Source organism: Heterocephalus glaber, unplaced genomic scaffold, assembly GCF_053883595.1.
Source record: "Heterocephalus glaber isolate CG9 unplaced genomic scaffold, H.glaber_assembly_v1.0 deba00001454, whole genome shotgun sequence".
Lineage (NCBI taxonomy): Eukaryota > Metazoa > Chordata > Mammalia > Rodentia > Bathyergidae > Heterocephalus > Heterocephalus glaber.
Genome location: NW_028258303.1, coordinates 1,218,989 through 1,235,013, shown reverse-complemented (window position 1 = coordinate 1,235,013; position 16,025 = coordinate 1,218,989). Strand labels below are relative to the sequence as shown.

Below are 16,025 nucleotides of genomic sequence, written 5' to 3'. Positions count from 1 at the left end.
ATATAATATAATAAATGTACCTGTTCTTCTGAAACATTATAGTGTCCTGGACCTGGGACATCTTCTTCAATAGTGGAGACAACAGCAAAAGTGCTTTCTCTAGCAGTCAAAGAAAGAAATGGTGCATAGCCATCTATAACAAAAATAAAATTGTATTACTGGGAGATAAGATAGAATTCCAAGGATTTCAGAGGGAAAAAAAACCAGTCCAAATATATATAATAATTTAGTAACCTGGATACTGAGACTATATTTTCAGAATTAATGGCTAGCTCAAAGAAATTATATTTTAAAATTCTAAAATAAGATCATAACTCTATTAATATATATGAAATTTTAAAACAAAGAACTGGGCTTACTGAACAACTAAAAACTATCTAACAAAAATAGAAAACAAAAGCCTTTGTCTACAAAATGAAAATGGTATTTCTATTTATCTGATAAAACATTTCATCCTCAGAAAACTACTGCTTTAAAATGTAAAACAGCAGCCAGGGATACAGCTCAGTGGTTCTGTCGCCTGCCTCACAAGCCCAAGGTCCTGAATTCCATCCCTGGTATAAAAAACAACAAAAAATGTAAAACAGCATAACTATTGTAGAAATAGCAATATAAATTTATAGAGATAAGCTAAATAAGAATTTAAAGTGGATTTACAGCAGCTGGCTGATAATATCTCTTTGCCTTAGCACATTCTGTAATTGGTACTAAATATTTCTCAATTACCTAACTGCAGACAAAGGTTTACAAACTTCACTGGAACAAACAAACAAAAGATCTGACAGTGATTTTTTATTTCAAAACTGTATTGGGAAAAATTATATAATTTAAGCAACATGAACATTAAAAAAAAGAGGAGAAAGGACTGATCAGCTATATTTCACGGGTAATAAGAGAATTAAAGAACCCATAACTTATAGACTAAAGGAAAACATGAACTAGTGAAGAGTTTATGGTGATAACTGATAAAGTAAAAATCTTACTAATCTCAACTAATAGTAAAAGATTATTTAAAACTTTCTTTCGAGCCCACATATATTAAATTGCAAATGAAATCAAGAATTACTTATTTGTATTGTGTTAGGTACTGTAACATAAAAGAGGTGAGAAAAATATAGAACTTATCCTGTTAGCTGGGGATTTAGCTCAGTGGCACTGCACCTCACAAACACAAGGTCCTAAATTCAATCCCCAGTACCAAAAAAAAAAAAACTCTTAAAGAATTAAAATAATTATTAAAACAAGGAAAAATATCTCAAGTGACATAATTGAAAACAAATGCCCAGAAACTCCAAAATGGAAGTCATGATCCACATTTGAGGTGACTAGGAAAAGCTCCATGGACAATGTTAAAACTCTGGGTGTTAATTTGGCTAAGACTGTAGCTCAGTGTTAAGAGCACAGGCTTAGTATGTGCAAGGCCAGGGTTCAGTCTCTAGCAAGTGCACGCACATGCACACAAACACATACATACAAACACACACATACAGTTAAACTGGCTGTCCTAAATCAACATGAGGGGAAACAGGAAAGAAATATATGTATATTACAAATTATATATATAACATATATATTACATATGTATTAGAGCATATGTGAAAGTAGAAGTTACAATCATAGCACAAAAGATGACATGGAGAAGAGGAAAGCACATAATTTTGAGGTTTATATGTAAAGTATGTATGTGAGGTGGTGCAATATTATTTGAAAGAATACTGTGATAAATTAAAAATGTACATTGCAAACCTTGGGCAATCACTTAAAAATAAAGCAAAGATATGTTAGCAAATGGGCCAATTATGAGGATAAAAAATAATCAATGTTTTAAAAATTCAATTCATGCAGTGTCGATAGATGTTATGTTTTAGATGGAGACTGTTCCCCCAAAGCATTATGCCTTCAGAGCAGGGCTTCTGGAAGCTGACTGGATCAGGGGGACACTGTACTCATTGATGGAGAGAGTGCCCTTGGAAAGTGGGGCCCGGGGGAAGTAGATGTGGAGGCTCACTGGGGCTTTGACCTGAAAGGGTATATCTCTCAGGCTCCTGCTTTCTGTGTACCATAACTTGGGCAGCTTTCTTCTGCACAGGCCCTTCCACCATGGTTTCTGTCTTGGTGCCATTCAACCACGGACTGAAAATGTGAGCTATTATGGCTTGTATCTAGATGTCTCCCCCAAAAGCCTCATGCAGACATAGTGGGAGCTTTATGGAGATGGCTGGATCTAGGGTGTGTGATGCTGGGATCAAGGATGCAATGCTAGGTTTAAGTGACTGCTACCTGCCCTAAGGATGGGTATCCTGAATAAGATATAAGAGACAGAAAGAGGGTCATCACTTGTACCTTGCTACCTTCTGCCACCCATGAACTATTTCTCCTCTGCCATGCCACCCTTCCTTGGAACCAGCTATAGAATGAAACCTCTAGGAACTGTAAACCAAATAAACCTTTCCTCCTTTAACTTTGGGTGCCAGGTATTTTGCCTCAACCACAAGAGAAGTAACTAAGACATGAGCCAAAATAAACCTCTTCTTTAAATTGTAGGTGTTAGGTATTTTGTCCCAGCAACTAGAAAGTGACTATGACAGTAGAGAAAGAGGAAAGGAGAAACAAAGAACAAATACAAAACAAACAATAAGAGGTAAATGTAAACCCAATGACATTGATAAATTAAATGTAAAAAAAAAAATTAAATGTAAAGTTCTCAACATTTAAATTAAACACCAGAAATTATCACACTGGATAAAAAAGAGAGATCCAACTTTATGCTATCTATAAGAAATTCTCTTAAAACATATGCACAGAGTTTGTTCAAAATAAAAGGATGAGAAGGATATACCATGCTTCCAAGAATCAAAGAAAGGTACAGTTTCTAAATTAAAATCAGACAAAAAAGATTGTAGCATAAGAATAACCAGTGATAAATGACAAAGGTGTCCTTTCATCAAGAGGACTGAACAATCTATAAAGAAAACCAAGGATGTGATTACCATAAAAAATTAAGATAGTGCTTACAGAGAAAAGGTTACACTTGAAAAGGAAATTTTGGCAGTGTTCTATTTCTTTACTTGATTACTCACTTTTTAAACTCTGCATTTATATATTATGCAATTTTCTGTACAAGTATTATTAAATCTCACAATTAAAGGCATACTTTTTAAGTTAGAATATACACTTAAGGTACTATACGGTACAGTAATTGAAATGACAAGTAAGAAACTAAGTTTAAACTAGTTCTGAGGCAGTTGTCATCAGAACATGGTAGACCTCTAAACTGAATGTACCCCTCAAAAATGTAAAATTAATTGAAAAATATTGAAATTCATTAAAAATGGGAAAAAACACAAAACAGCCCCATGCAGTCAACATATTATTGATGGTAAAATATATAAGATATTATATATATAGATATTATATATATATAGATATATAAAAGAAGTGGGTAACAAAGAAATCAAGAAAGCCAGCATTATAAAGTTTTCATTGAAGTAGACTCTTCTGTCAATAAGCTGAAAGTATATATGAAATTTTGAACACAAGTGAAACCACAAGAAAATTTAAACGTTTCTAATGATAAACTCCACAAGGGAAGAGACTTTTTTGTTTTATTTACAGCTCATTTTTTGTTTTATTTACAGCTTGTACCTAAGGTTTACAGTTAGGGTGACCAACTGTCCCAGTTTCCCCAAGACATGGGGCTTTTAGCACTAAAACTAACACAGTCCCAATAAAACCAGGATGGTTGGTCACTTTACCAGAGTGCAAGGCTTAGTAAGTAATAATTACAGAATTTCTGTTTGTTTGTTTGGGAGTCAGGGTCTCACTGTGTAGTTCAGGCTGGTCTTGAACTCAAGGCAATCCTCCTGCCTCAGCCTCCCAAGTGCTGGGATTACAGGCATATGCTACCATGCCGGACAATAACATATTCTAAATTACACATTTATTCATTCATTCAACAATACAAAATGCTCCATTACATGTAAGATATTTATATATGACAGGCAATGAGGATACAATAATCAATAAGATAAAAATCTACCTTCAAATAGTGGAGAAATTAAACAAATAAACACACTATAGTTCTGCCAGTAATTAATCTATAAAATATAGAAGATAGTTCTGGGAAAGGAGGATTGTTGGAGTTTGATTTGAGTCATATAAATTGACATATGAAGTACCAACTACAAATGATAAATTAAAATGACAGAAGAAATTAAGAATGTAGGAGAAGAAAAGCTTTGAGAGAAAAAAAAGTTTAGTTTGGATATATTGAGTTTGAGGCACCAATAAAAAAAGATAAATCAAAATGTTATGAAACAATAAAAGGCCATTCTGAGACAGAAAGTGGGCAGTATGTGAACTACAGAACAAATTCTATAGCCACAACAACACCCACAGAACAAAAGACATTCCTGTCATATAAGAAATAACTAGATCTTTGAAACATGCACTCATCTCAGGGATATCAACCTATACAGCAATCATAAATATTAATTATTTAAACTTAAAGACAAACTGCACTCCCTCAGATAGCCTCCCTATATTCTGATTGCTAATAGGATAAAATCACTGTTGGCATAAGTACACAGGCACAAGTACAGGAACACTGACCTCAACATTCCCTCAAGTAAAGCTCCCCCATCAAAGAAAAACTCTGGGAATGAAAATATTTAGGAGATAATGTCACACAATTTAGTTAATATGGAACCAATATAGAAAACCTAATAGACAGCTAATATACAAACAAACTTAAATAGCAATGAAATACATAGTCCTTAGCACAATACCAGGAGCAGTCACATTATTGAAAGAAATAGATTTTCATTGCATTCTACTAGGCTAGTTGTCTCTGGGGAAATTTACTTTGGTAAATTGTGCTTGCTTCTCAGGCAACTTTAAGAAAATCAGTCACAGCTCTCACTAATCTGGAATTTAAGTCTCCATTATCTACCTCTCCCACTTAGAAAGCAAAGCAGCTTAGTCTTGTCCCTTTCAGGTTGCAAGTTGTGGATAAAGGAGATTCTCAAGTGAATGGCCTAAAACCAAGAGAATGAAGTTTGTAAATCAAAGTAAAAAAAAAAAAAAAAAAAAATTCCTAAGGAAAATACTAAGACAATACACTGAAGAACTGACAGTGTTAAGAGGAGAGGAGTAGATAGGAAAAAGGGTTTGGGAATAAATACCTGCAGCCAAAGTTTTAAATCCTCTCCTCTTATAAAGGTCAATGCAACAAGTAAAAAAACACATGAGGTAGAATATACACACTAGGTAAGAGATGGTAGATGCTTTTAAGTTATCTTGCCAGGGAATCCGGCAGAGAAACCATTAAAGAGATACCTGTTCCTTCTATTAATTATCAGCATGTTATCCCTCAGTATCACTGAAAACACCCATCTGCTGAGTTTCTGGGCATGAAATTTCTGAGGTTTCTTTCATAGGTCAATGAAGTTTGGTTCTTGACCACACTATAAGAAGGCCAGTCCACAACCTATTTACTGATCTCTAAGACTTGGTAAAATTTTGTTATATGTAGTTTATTATTTTAATTTTATTGTTTTCATTGAGCACTTCTGTGTTATGGTATTGGGCTAAAATCTGAGAAGAATAAAGATCATGATTATTATTACCTCAAGAAACTTATAGGGCTTCCAGATATGTTAACAATAATTATAGCATAGAATCAAGGCACTACAAGAGTCATTGAGAAGTCAAAAAAGTAATATATTAAGAGAACACTTCAGTTGAGTCTCAAAAGAATAGGAAATAGTCAAGTATAAAAGGAAAACAGAGCATACTGAGCAAATGTATTAGCAAGTTAAAAAGTACAAAAGTGAATATGAATTTATAGCACCAAAACTGCAAAGCTGAAATTGCTGAAATGAGGTCAGGGATAGGAGGGTGTATGGGGTGTGGGTGGGTAGAAAGATCAGGTTGAGTGGGAGATGATGTCAGGGATGAGAATATAACCTTACTTATGTTAAGGATTTCAGATTTTTAACTTTGGTATCACAAAGTAGTTTTTCATTTTTGTCTTTTGAGGGGAGGTTTGTTGCAATGGGCAGCCATGGAAGCACAGAGGATGAAAGACTACTCAGAGTGATTCAGTTAAGGCTACTGAGAGGCCAAGAGAGGCTAACTTTCATCAGCATGAGAAAACCTCTGGAGGCTATTTGCAATTCAAGGACCTAAGAACAAAGAAGTAGAAGGAAAAAATTTGTAACATTTATATAGGAGTTTTGGTCAGGGGACAGGGAAATGGGATAGTCTGCCTCGACCTACTATAAGCAAACTTATCAGGGTAGGGGGAGCACAATGGCCAGAACGAACATCTCTTGAGAATAACTTGTTGATTCTCCTCAGCTGTAGCCTCTGCAGATCTGCTCTAATCTTTAACCATGCATTCCAGAAGCCTGGGAACTGCTGACCCAATGCCCCTTCCTTTTAAATTCATTTCAAGCACTCCTCTAGCCAGTTTCCCCACAGAGGTGGTTGAAGTTGTTTTTACAAATAAGATAATTATTACACCTAAGATCACTTGAACCACATGATAGAAGATGACTTGGGACTGAAATTTTAAAAAAACCATTTATTGGTTTGATTCAGAATAACGACTTGAACTAAGCCAGACACAGTCAACTGGACAGAGGGAAAACACTTTCAGAAAGATTATAAAAATAGAATCAGTAGGTATTAGTGACCAATAGGAATGGTCAGGTAGAGGAGGGTAGGATAGATACACTAATAGTGAATTTGTTTAAAGTGCCATTATTAAGAGGGAAAATAAGTTCAGAAACCTGGAGGTTCAGACTAAAGAGTTTCAGATGCTAGAGCCCACCCAAAGATGTCCACAAATCTAACAATTCTGAAGGCCTTCTGAGGATTTTCATCTGGGAGTCATGAAAAAATGGATGTGAAAAGTAGTTGAGGATACAGATATGAATAATAAAGTCCAAGAAAAGCAGTGAGCAATACATAGCAAATATAATATAAAAGCACTTAAAAGTTATTTAGAAGGTTGGGCTTGGTGGCACACGCCTGTAATCCCAGCACTCAGGAGGCTGAGGTAGGAGGATCCCTGTTGAGTTCAAGGCCAGCCTGGGCTACATTGTGAGTTGAAGGTCAGCCTGAACTACATAGTGAGACCCGGCCTCAAAAAAAAAACAAAAACAAAAAAGAAAAAGAAAAACATCTAAAGAAGTCTATAAAGGGTTGGTAGGAGAAAGGTAAAATGATTCCATGAATCAGCACTTAACCATATGTCAGGTACTCTTTTAAATGAATAGTATGAAAAAGAAACAGGAGAAAATGATGCTGTTGGAGATACCATGGGAAGAAGTGTTTCTAGGAAAGTGGTCAACTGTACCAAAATAAAACGAGGATCAAAAAACATTACAAGTGTTTTTAAGGTGGTCATTGGTGGTCAGTAAAGAGTTAGACAAATGGAGTTCAAATGCATTAAAATAAAGACAGACACGTAAGCTCCAAAATTACTGAGATCAGATGGTGAAAAAGCAATAAAACTCAAGATTTAAAACATTGCTTGATGACACACTTTACCCAAAGAAACCTAATCTGATCAGTCATGTCAACAGAATAACTCATCCTGGCATTTGTTTAAAAATAAATAATTACAGTTATAGGAAAAAAACAGTTAATAAGGGGAAAAAAACCATAATTTATTGGGTGGGATTAAGCTCCAGAACATCATCAGAATAGAAAAACTAGAAAGCAACCTGGAAATATTAAAAGCTTGGCCTAATTTATTAACTGCAAACAAATGAGTAAAGCAAATAACTATCTAAATTATACATCCCATCCACCTCTCAAAAATGTAACTTTTTTTACAGAATGCAGAAAAGGCAGCTCTCACGATGTCTGAAGATGGGTATGGTTAGGTAAATGTTGGGGGACCTGATGAGCCTATCTTTAAATGATATGACAAAAAACAAATATAAAACATCTTAGTCAATAAATGTCTCTAAGGAAAAGAAAGGTGTGTCAGGCACAAGGAGTTACAAAGGGCAGCAGAGGAAGAATTACACAAGGGTAGAAAATTAGAATCCCAGACCTGGTCTTCCCTGCACACTCTGCATGTGAAGTGGGGCTATGGATTATGCTTTGTTCTTAACAGACGCGGAAGCCGAGCAGCCCGCGGGTGCCACACTCGTCACAGGAGCCTCTTCTACCTTACCTGCCGCCCTCAGCTTCAGGACTGGAACCTGGTAGGTCCCAGGGCCCACATGGTCCTCGGTGCTGCCACCTTCGGCCACTCGGAGCCAGCGGGGCGCCCGGTCGTACAAGGCGAGTGGGCGGAGCCGAAGAGTAAGTCCGCACCCGCCTCTGAGGAGGCCAAAAGCGGGCGGAGGCCAGGCGGAAGTTCCCACCAGCCTGAGCACGCTCAGGCGTCACTTGCCTGTGGCTCAGGGGAGTCGGGTTTCCTCAAGGTCCACTTCTAGTTTCCTCAAGGTCCACTTCTAGCCCCCTGGCGAAGCCTGAAGGACAAGGAGGAATCAGAGCAAACCTCCCACACAACATGTGTTCCCCAGGCGCCGCTGACTCGCTCTGCGAGGAAGGAGCTCGGGGAACGGCCCCCGGCTCCCCGAAGCCGAGGAGTAGGGCGATTTCCCGGGCGCCGAGTGGGAGTGCGGCGGTCGCACTCGCTCTCCCGCGCCGGGGCTCCGCTGTCAAGGTCTCCTGGGCTGTGCCCACTGTGCACAAGTCCGAGGAGGCGCTTTAGAAGGGGTTGAGGGCTAATGCGACCTTGACCAGTTTCCGCTGTAAGGCCAGGAAGAGGCTCAGCCAAAACAATAGAAAAGCAATAGCGCCTATAATCCCAGTGGGAGGCTGAGGCAGGAAGACCGCAAATTCGACCCCACCCTGCACAAATTAGCGACCTGTCTGTAGAAAATAAATAAAATGGGGTGGGGGGTGCAGTTCTGCGCAAAGGCCTTGGGTTCCGTCCCTACTACCACACAAACGAGGGAGAAAAAGAAATGCAGCGCAAACCAGAGCCTGGGGGCTGTGAGCTTGCCCTCCACTCCCATTACAGAGAAAAAGCAGCCGGGTTCCTGACCTCTGTATAATCCTGGCCGCTAAGAGAAGTCCGGATGGGATGGGGGCCCGGGAGCATCCCCGGCTGTCATCAGAGCAGAGCCGCGCGCCGAACAGGCCGAGCCGCAGCGCGCCTCGAACCCGGCCCCTGGTCTCGGGCTGTTTCCCAGCAGAGCCCTGTCCGCCGGCCTCACACGGGACTGCTCTCCGTTCCTGCCCCACGCTCTCAGAGAATGTTCCTCTAAAAAAATTTTTCCTGCTCAGTGAAGAGCTAAATAATTTATTGTTTATTCACTTTAAAAATACTTACTGGTTGCCCTTACTGATTCACACCCTATTATGAAGATGATAAGATGTAAGAACGGCTCTGTTCTCCGGCTTTTGCGTGGGAGGAAAAACAGGTACAATCCAATGCAAGAGGTGACCAGCGTGATGTACACAATGGCAAGGAACAAATATTGCAGTATTTTGGAAACCTTTTCCCACTGAGAACCTACATAATAACCAGGAATCCTTTCTCATAGAAATTCTCATATTCTCTCACAGGGATTTTAACCTTACTTTCTGGGGGCGGCCACCGATACCTGTTCAGAAAATCCGGAATGCATTTACCATTTCACTTTAGGAAGCAAAAAGTCACAGAGGTAAGAAGTCACATGCTTTGGAGAAAGTTCGTACAACTGCTTCGTTTTAGCCTCCTCTTGGGTATTACTAGGTTCAGCTTTGCTCCTGATGATCTAAGCCGTGACACCAACCCAGAAAGTAAGTCCCAGTCAAGGCTGTAGTTGCCATGGACATTGGTGCATATTCTCACACCCGCTGTGACTGTGTCTCCAGTGGCCTGCTCTTTCCTTGAATATATTTGAATTTGAGAAATACACACTTTTATCTGCTTTCTGTCTGATTTCATTTCTGGCTATTGAGCTTAACCTAACCATGCTCACTTCAGCAGCACATATACTAAAATTGAAACAATACAGAGAAGATTAGCATGGCCCCTGCACAAGGATGACATGCAAATTCGTGAAGCGTACAATATTTTTGCCTCTTCTTTTTCCTAATCACTGGCAGGAAACCTGAGGCTCTGATAAAATAATAATAAAAAATAGCTTCACCTAACCTTAGACAAAGAGTCCTTCATGGGGTTTCTCCTAGCTGACTTTCAGACCTTTCCAAAGGAACTGTGTCTGAAGTTCACATCAGTCACAAGGAGTGTTTCTTCACTGTACCTACCTCCTGGGGGAATGGACTTTCCTCAGAGATTTCACAGGGAGGAGTGGCTGATAAATAGCAGAACTCCAGGATTTCTGCGTCTTCTGGTTGGATCTGATCAGAATATCACACCACTGACGTACAATCTACATACTCTTCATGATTTTGTAATACTTTATCAATTCTGCATTCTTAACAAAAAAGTCTTTCTTTTAAACATTTTAGTATAAAATCCTTTATTTCCTTGATGATTGTGGCTACTTTTCTTTGTATATTTCCCAGCTATTATTTCCTTCTTATTTCAGTAATCAGAATTAATGTAGTATTTCAAGACTAGAAAAAATTTTACATCTTTTCATGGTCTCTCATTGTGGTTTTCTTTTTGTTGTTAATGGCTTCAGAGTGGACTTTATTGAGAAAAGTGTAAAAAAACATTGAAATTCATGAAATTTAAATAATAAGACAGCAAAATTATACCTTGTAGCTATAGTAATCGCTATAGTAATCACAAATAAGATAAAGTCTAAATTATTGCCTAAGCAAAAACTACTTTATCAGGCTTCAGCTGCAAGCCCAAGGCAGGAAACACTGCACTCATTAGAGTGAGCCCAGTGATGAAATTTGCATTTGGAGCTGAAGAAAAGGGGGAAAAAGCAAATTCTGACTAAAGCATCACAACAGCCTAATCCAAGAAAAGCAATTTTATTAATGTCCTGCAGCACAGTACATTATTAATTGTAGCTATGCATTATAGCTCTCATTTCATTTCATAAAGAGTAATCAGTTTTCTTCAGGATACATTATGTTACTGTTTCACATGGTTTATCCCTTGGAAAGCCTACCTCTGTACCACATTCCTTTTCCAGAGACTGTTTCCTAAGCTACCAGATCACCTTTGGTCATTCAGTACTTCACCGCACCCCCTGGGCTGGTGTGGGCCACTCACTCCTGAGCCTCTCAGCGAGCACCCAGCCGGCCCCACAGAGACAAGAGTGCTACTGACAAGTGAATGTGAGATTCTCTTTGGTTATGGAACTTTTATTTAAGTTTATAAAAAATATAGCTAGAAATATTCTTTGAATTCTAAAAGCATTTTGTGACCAAATTACAAGTATGTAATGTCCTTGCAGAATTTACCACCTGGCTGGGTTCAGATCTGCCGCTTCCTCTGTGGGAGCTAACATTAGTGTTAGGTTCTCTACTTAGCAAATACATCAGCTTCAGAACAGTAAACTGATCTCCAGGAGCCCTGGGGGTGGGCAGCTGGTGAGCATGGACCCAAATGCTCTCCATGGCTTTGAACTCATTGAGCGCCTGCACAGGGTTGACATGATTCTTCTGGGATACCCGCTCAATCTTGGTCTGTGTCTCATTCTGCTTCTCTCTCTTTACCAACAGCCTCTTCTCAGGCGCCTTCATCTTCCATGACATGGCAGGAAGGTTGAGGGAAGCCATGCTGTGAGACATTTTGTATTTGGTGGAGGCAACGTAGGACGCTTTCACTGTCTGCACTATGGCATTCATCAAGTTCTTGGCTGCCTGAATCAGGGACTTGCCGCTGTCCCCCCTGGAGACTACGAGCTCTCCACCTAGGTTCTGCACCTCAGCCTTGACCTTGCTGCAGATGTTAAGCTGGTGGCGGTAGAAGGTTATGCACTGCAGATATGCCAGCAGGTCCTGCTTGCAGGCCAAGTCTGGGCAGTGGTCTGCAATGGCTCGCCCAAGCTTATCCATCCTCGGTCCTGCCTCAGCAGTTTTCTTGGCAGCTCTGATCACATCTGATGTGTTCTGAGTGGCCCTTTACCTTGGGTGAAGTCAGTCATCTCCATCATGATCATGCACATCTGCTTGGCCAGCACAATGATGTCACTGCCACTGTCATCTCATTTGGACACTTCAGCATCCAGCTTGCTCTTTTTTTCTTGGAAGCTGGCCACTTTTCTGCAATCTTTGCTTTTTGCTCCTGGGAAAGCTGAGCCATGATTGCCCAGGCACTCTGGCCAACTATCAGCTGGTCATCTCCTGTCTGGACACTGGTCCTACTTCTGACATCGAAGTCTTCCATCTCAAAGTCGGAGTCATCCAGTTCCTCAGGGGTCCTTATCATAAGCACCACTTTTCTGATGTCCCAGATGCCATTGTACATGAGCCTGGAGGCATCAATAAACTCATTCTCATCCATGGGCTGGGCAGGATTTGAGCTGAGCGCTTCCACGGCCACTTCCACCTGCTCAGTGAAATGCAGCATGACTGTGTTGGAAAGCAGCTTGGTAGCTTCCAGAACTTTCTCTGTGTAGACTCCTGGGTCATAGTTGTCCATCTCTGAGGTTATTACATGAGTGATCTGGGCTGCCTGGCCTCTAATTGCACCAGCTGTGTGGTCCAGCCCATCCACATCTTTCTCTTGAAGAGCAATGACGCATTTGTTCACATCTTCCAAAATATGATTCTCTGAGACAGCCAAGAAGTCATCAGTGGAAGAAATATCATCAACAGATGATATTTCTATGAGAACATGGACTTGTTTTTCCCACTGTTCTTTAAAAAGATCCATATTCTCTTGAGCCAGTTTACTCTGCGGTTTTGCTGCTAAAGCCAATGCAGCATTAATAACCTAAGGACAGAGGGCTTCTGACTGGCTTGTGGACATTCGAACACACTTTACAGCTTCTTCGCTGTTTGAGATGGAACAGGTTAAGTTGGCAACCTCAATCAATTTGTTGGCATGTTCACAAAAATCTTGGGCATATTCCTTAACTTCTTTCTCATTTCCATTCTTTGCAGCTTCAATCAATACTAAAAGTGGAACGTTGGTTTCCAGGAAAGAATCTGAAATGTGGTCCATGACAGCTTTCTGGAGCTGTCTACACAAGTCCCTGGTCTTCTTTGTCATTTTATCTATTGCAGAATTGAGTGCATCGCTTCTTTCTTTACGTCCAGCATTGCCCATGTACTCTGAGAGCAGATTCTGCAGGGCCTGGCGGACAGCATTGCACTCTGCCACAATTCTCTCATGGCCATCATCACGCATGCAGGACAAGTCAGCCTTGAGTGCAGGACCACTAATGATGCTTTCCAGGCTTTCCTCTAGGGATGGCCTAAAGTGCTCCTCGCTGAAGTCCAGAAGGTCTACATTGATTTATTTATCAAAATTATTGAAAGCCTATGCCAGTTCTCCTCCTCCTGGTGCTGGGAAGCATCATCTGATGTGGTAGCCTGGGCAGCATTGGAAATGCCGGTGATTGCCTGCTGCAGCTGCTTGTATATCAGATCCCAGTTGGCCTTATAGGCTACAACATCAGGGTGTTATAGGCAAGCCTGAGATGCAGTATACAGGATTGGAACATTTTTCTGCAGGATTCCTCTCGCTGCAGCCATCTAATCACGATGGCCCACATCTTTCAATTCCTATTGTCTTTTAGCTGCCATAATGTTCAGCTTATCCACTTCGGGTTTCCAGGCTTTGTACTGTATTCCCAAGTCTTGTTCATTGCCAACATTCCTCAGCTTCAAGATACCATCTTCCGCAACTTTCAGCTGAACAAGTAATTTGTAGACATCTGCCAATGTCAGCCAAAATCAGCAGCTGGGTAACAGCAGAGAGTAAAGCTTGAGCTGCCTGAACCATGTTTCCTCGCTTCACAGATGAGCAGGGATCATCTGCAAATTCTCCCACAACACTCTTCATCAAATCTCCGTGTTTTCGAACATCTTCTACAGCAGCCACAAGCTCCTCCTTGAGAAACTGACTCTTCTTTGCAATTTTATCCCCCTTCTCCAAAAACTCAGTTGCTTATTCAACAGATTCAGTGGTAACATGGGCCTTCTTAAAACGATCTTTCTTTTTGTTAGAGGGCCCCTTGCTATTGGTATTGATCAGGGTTGTAACCTGTGTAACAAGAGGTTCCAACAGTCTTTCAACTGCCAGAGTCCTGATCTCTAGACTTTTGGGATCCCATCTGAAGTTTATGTTGCCAATGTGGACAGCAGTCATTTCTGTGGAGACTGGGGCGAATGGCCTACGGCCGCCATTTTTGTCTCCCTCTGGGTCTGGCACCTGTGGTTTTCTTGGATAGTCTGAAATGAATGTGGCCTCAAGTTAAAATGGTGAAATCATAATGATTTGAAAATTTTATTTTATATATAATTTTATTAAAATATGAAATCTTAACAAGAATTTCAGTTCTTTCTAACTGTTGGCTCCCACTAGAATAAACTTTAAATGAAGCTTGAATAAGATCAAGCTTCAAAAAATCAAGCTGATTGAGTCTGACAAAGTAGACAATTGTAGCTGGTGATACTTTTGCTTTTTGAACATGAAACCATTGCTTCAGGAGATATTAGACTGAAACAAAAAGTTTGCATTTGGGCAAATCCCTCAAACACAGGAAACCTTATTATTTAGGACCAACTTAGCAAATACCACCCACCAGCTAAATACAACCTATTTTTGTTTGACTTATGAGCTAAGAATAATTTTGCATTTTTAATGATTGAAAAACTTTGAAAGAAGAAGAATTTGTGAGATAGGAAGATGGTGTGAAACTCAAGTTTTAGTAACAATAAATAAAGTTTTGTTGGAACACACAAAAAAAATCAAACTGATTATCAAATAATATTAGTTGCAGTGAAGACTCCATAGATGCTTACTTGTTTTAAGTCTGTGATAGATGCCATCTAGAGTATGAAGTGGATGAGAATTCTCCCTTAAAGAGCCATTAAACAGCTTATAAATACTATAAAACTAAATTGACTTTGAAACTAATGTCTCTAACTTGTTATGATTTAACTTACTGGTTTCCTGTGGTTTTGCTTTTTATAAAGAAAGTAATGATAGTAAATCAACTTCACCAGTGTTGGAGGTTACATTGTTACATTGTAAAATGGTACGCCCTCAAATTAAAATGGTGAAAACAATGACTGAAGGTTAAAATTATATTTTATATATTATTTTATTAAAATAAATTTGTATTTCTCTAAATTGCAAACTTACTGTGATTCTGAAATCACCAAATTTAAGGAACTGCATTCAAAAATATTTTTACTATATCAATGACAACCTGATTCATTTTTCACATACATTTATTGAGCCCTACTATGGACACTGTGTCTGGGGAGTTTGATGGCTCTTGCTGGCAAGGAACTGGGATGCTCTGTCACACTGCTGTGAGTCTTGATATGTGGCTCCCATTGTTGAGATCACTGCATGGTCCCAAAATTATCTGCTGGCATTCCAGCCACTGTGAGTGTCAAGAAGGGAGAAGAAAAGTGTGCACTTCTCACTTTATTGCACATGCAAAAATAGGTAGAGATTGATAGGCAGTTAGAAAGGGGCCAGGCCCAAGATAGAACAGAGAGGTGAACCAGGCCTGTAGTTCAGGGTGGAGTTGATAAAAACTAGGCCCCAATGGGTGAGGTGTGGTGGTGAGACCTAACTAACTCCATTTTAAAGTTTGACTCCATCTTAAAATAAGACAGTGAGGTGGCCTTGACATAAATTCCACTTCACTGAAGTCAACTATTCCCCTAGTCTCCTTTGTGCCCATAAAATAATGATAAAATGTCCTTGCTGTGGGACAACAGATAAAAAGACACAGCTCCTAACTCAATCCTCTGTCTGCCCAGAAAACAGATGCTCCCGGGCCCATTATCTATAGAACATTCTGTCAATGTGCTGATTGTTCCTTTTTCCCATAAACTCTACATGCAGCCACCCCTCAACCCCTATGCTTGCTAAATATCAACCAATCATGTAACTGCTA

General features: G+C 39.7%; 1 long non-coding RNA gene, 1 other non-coding gene and 1 pseudogene across 6 annotated transcripts in view; 1 reads left to right on the top strand and 2 right to left on the bottom strand.

The window, feature by feature from the left end:
* Positions 1 to 10,784, bottom strand: part of LOC101711404 (uncharacterized) — a 165,002-nt gene extending 154,218 nt beyond the window's left edge. For 2 of the 5 annotated variants that reach the window (XR_015452869.1, XR_015452867.1), the window contains exons 1-2: positions 8,192 to 10,783; positions 21 to 133 (exon numbers count right to left, since the gene is read on the bottom strand). This is a non-coding gene — a long non-coding RNA (uncharacterized LOC101711404). Of the gene's footprint in view, positions 1 to 20; positions 134 to 8,191 lie in introns of all 5 variants that reach the window. The other 3 variants (XR_015452871.1, XR_015452868.1, XR_015452870.1) reach the window with 3 other exon arrangements.
* Positions 9,988 to 10,094, top strand: LOC147827116 (U6 spliceosomal RNA). Its single transcript, XR_015452921.1, has one exon. It is a non-coding gene; the product is annotated as a U6 spliceosomal RNA (small nuclear RNA).
* A 40-nt stretch (positions 10,785 to 10,824) lies between the features above and the next one.
* Positions 10,825 to 15,176, bottom strand: LOC101709610 (catenin alpha-1 pseudogene; annotated as a pseudogene).
* Between the last annotated feature and the right edge of the window lie 849 nt (positions 15,177 to 16,025).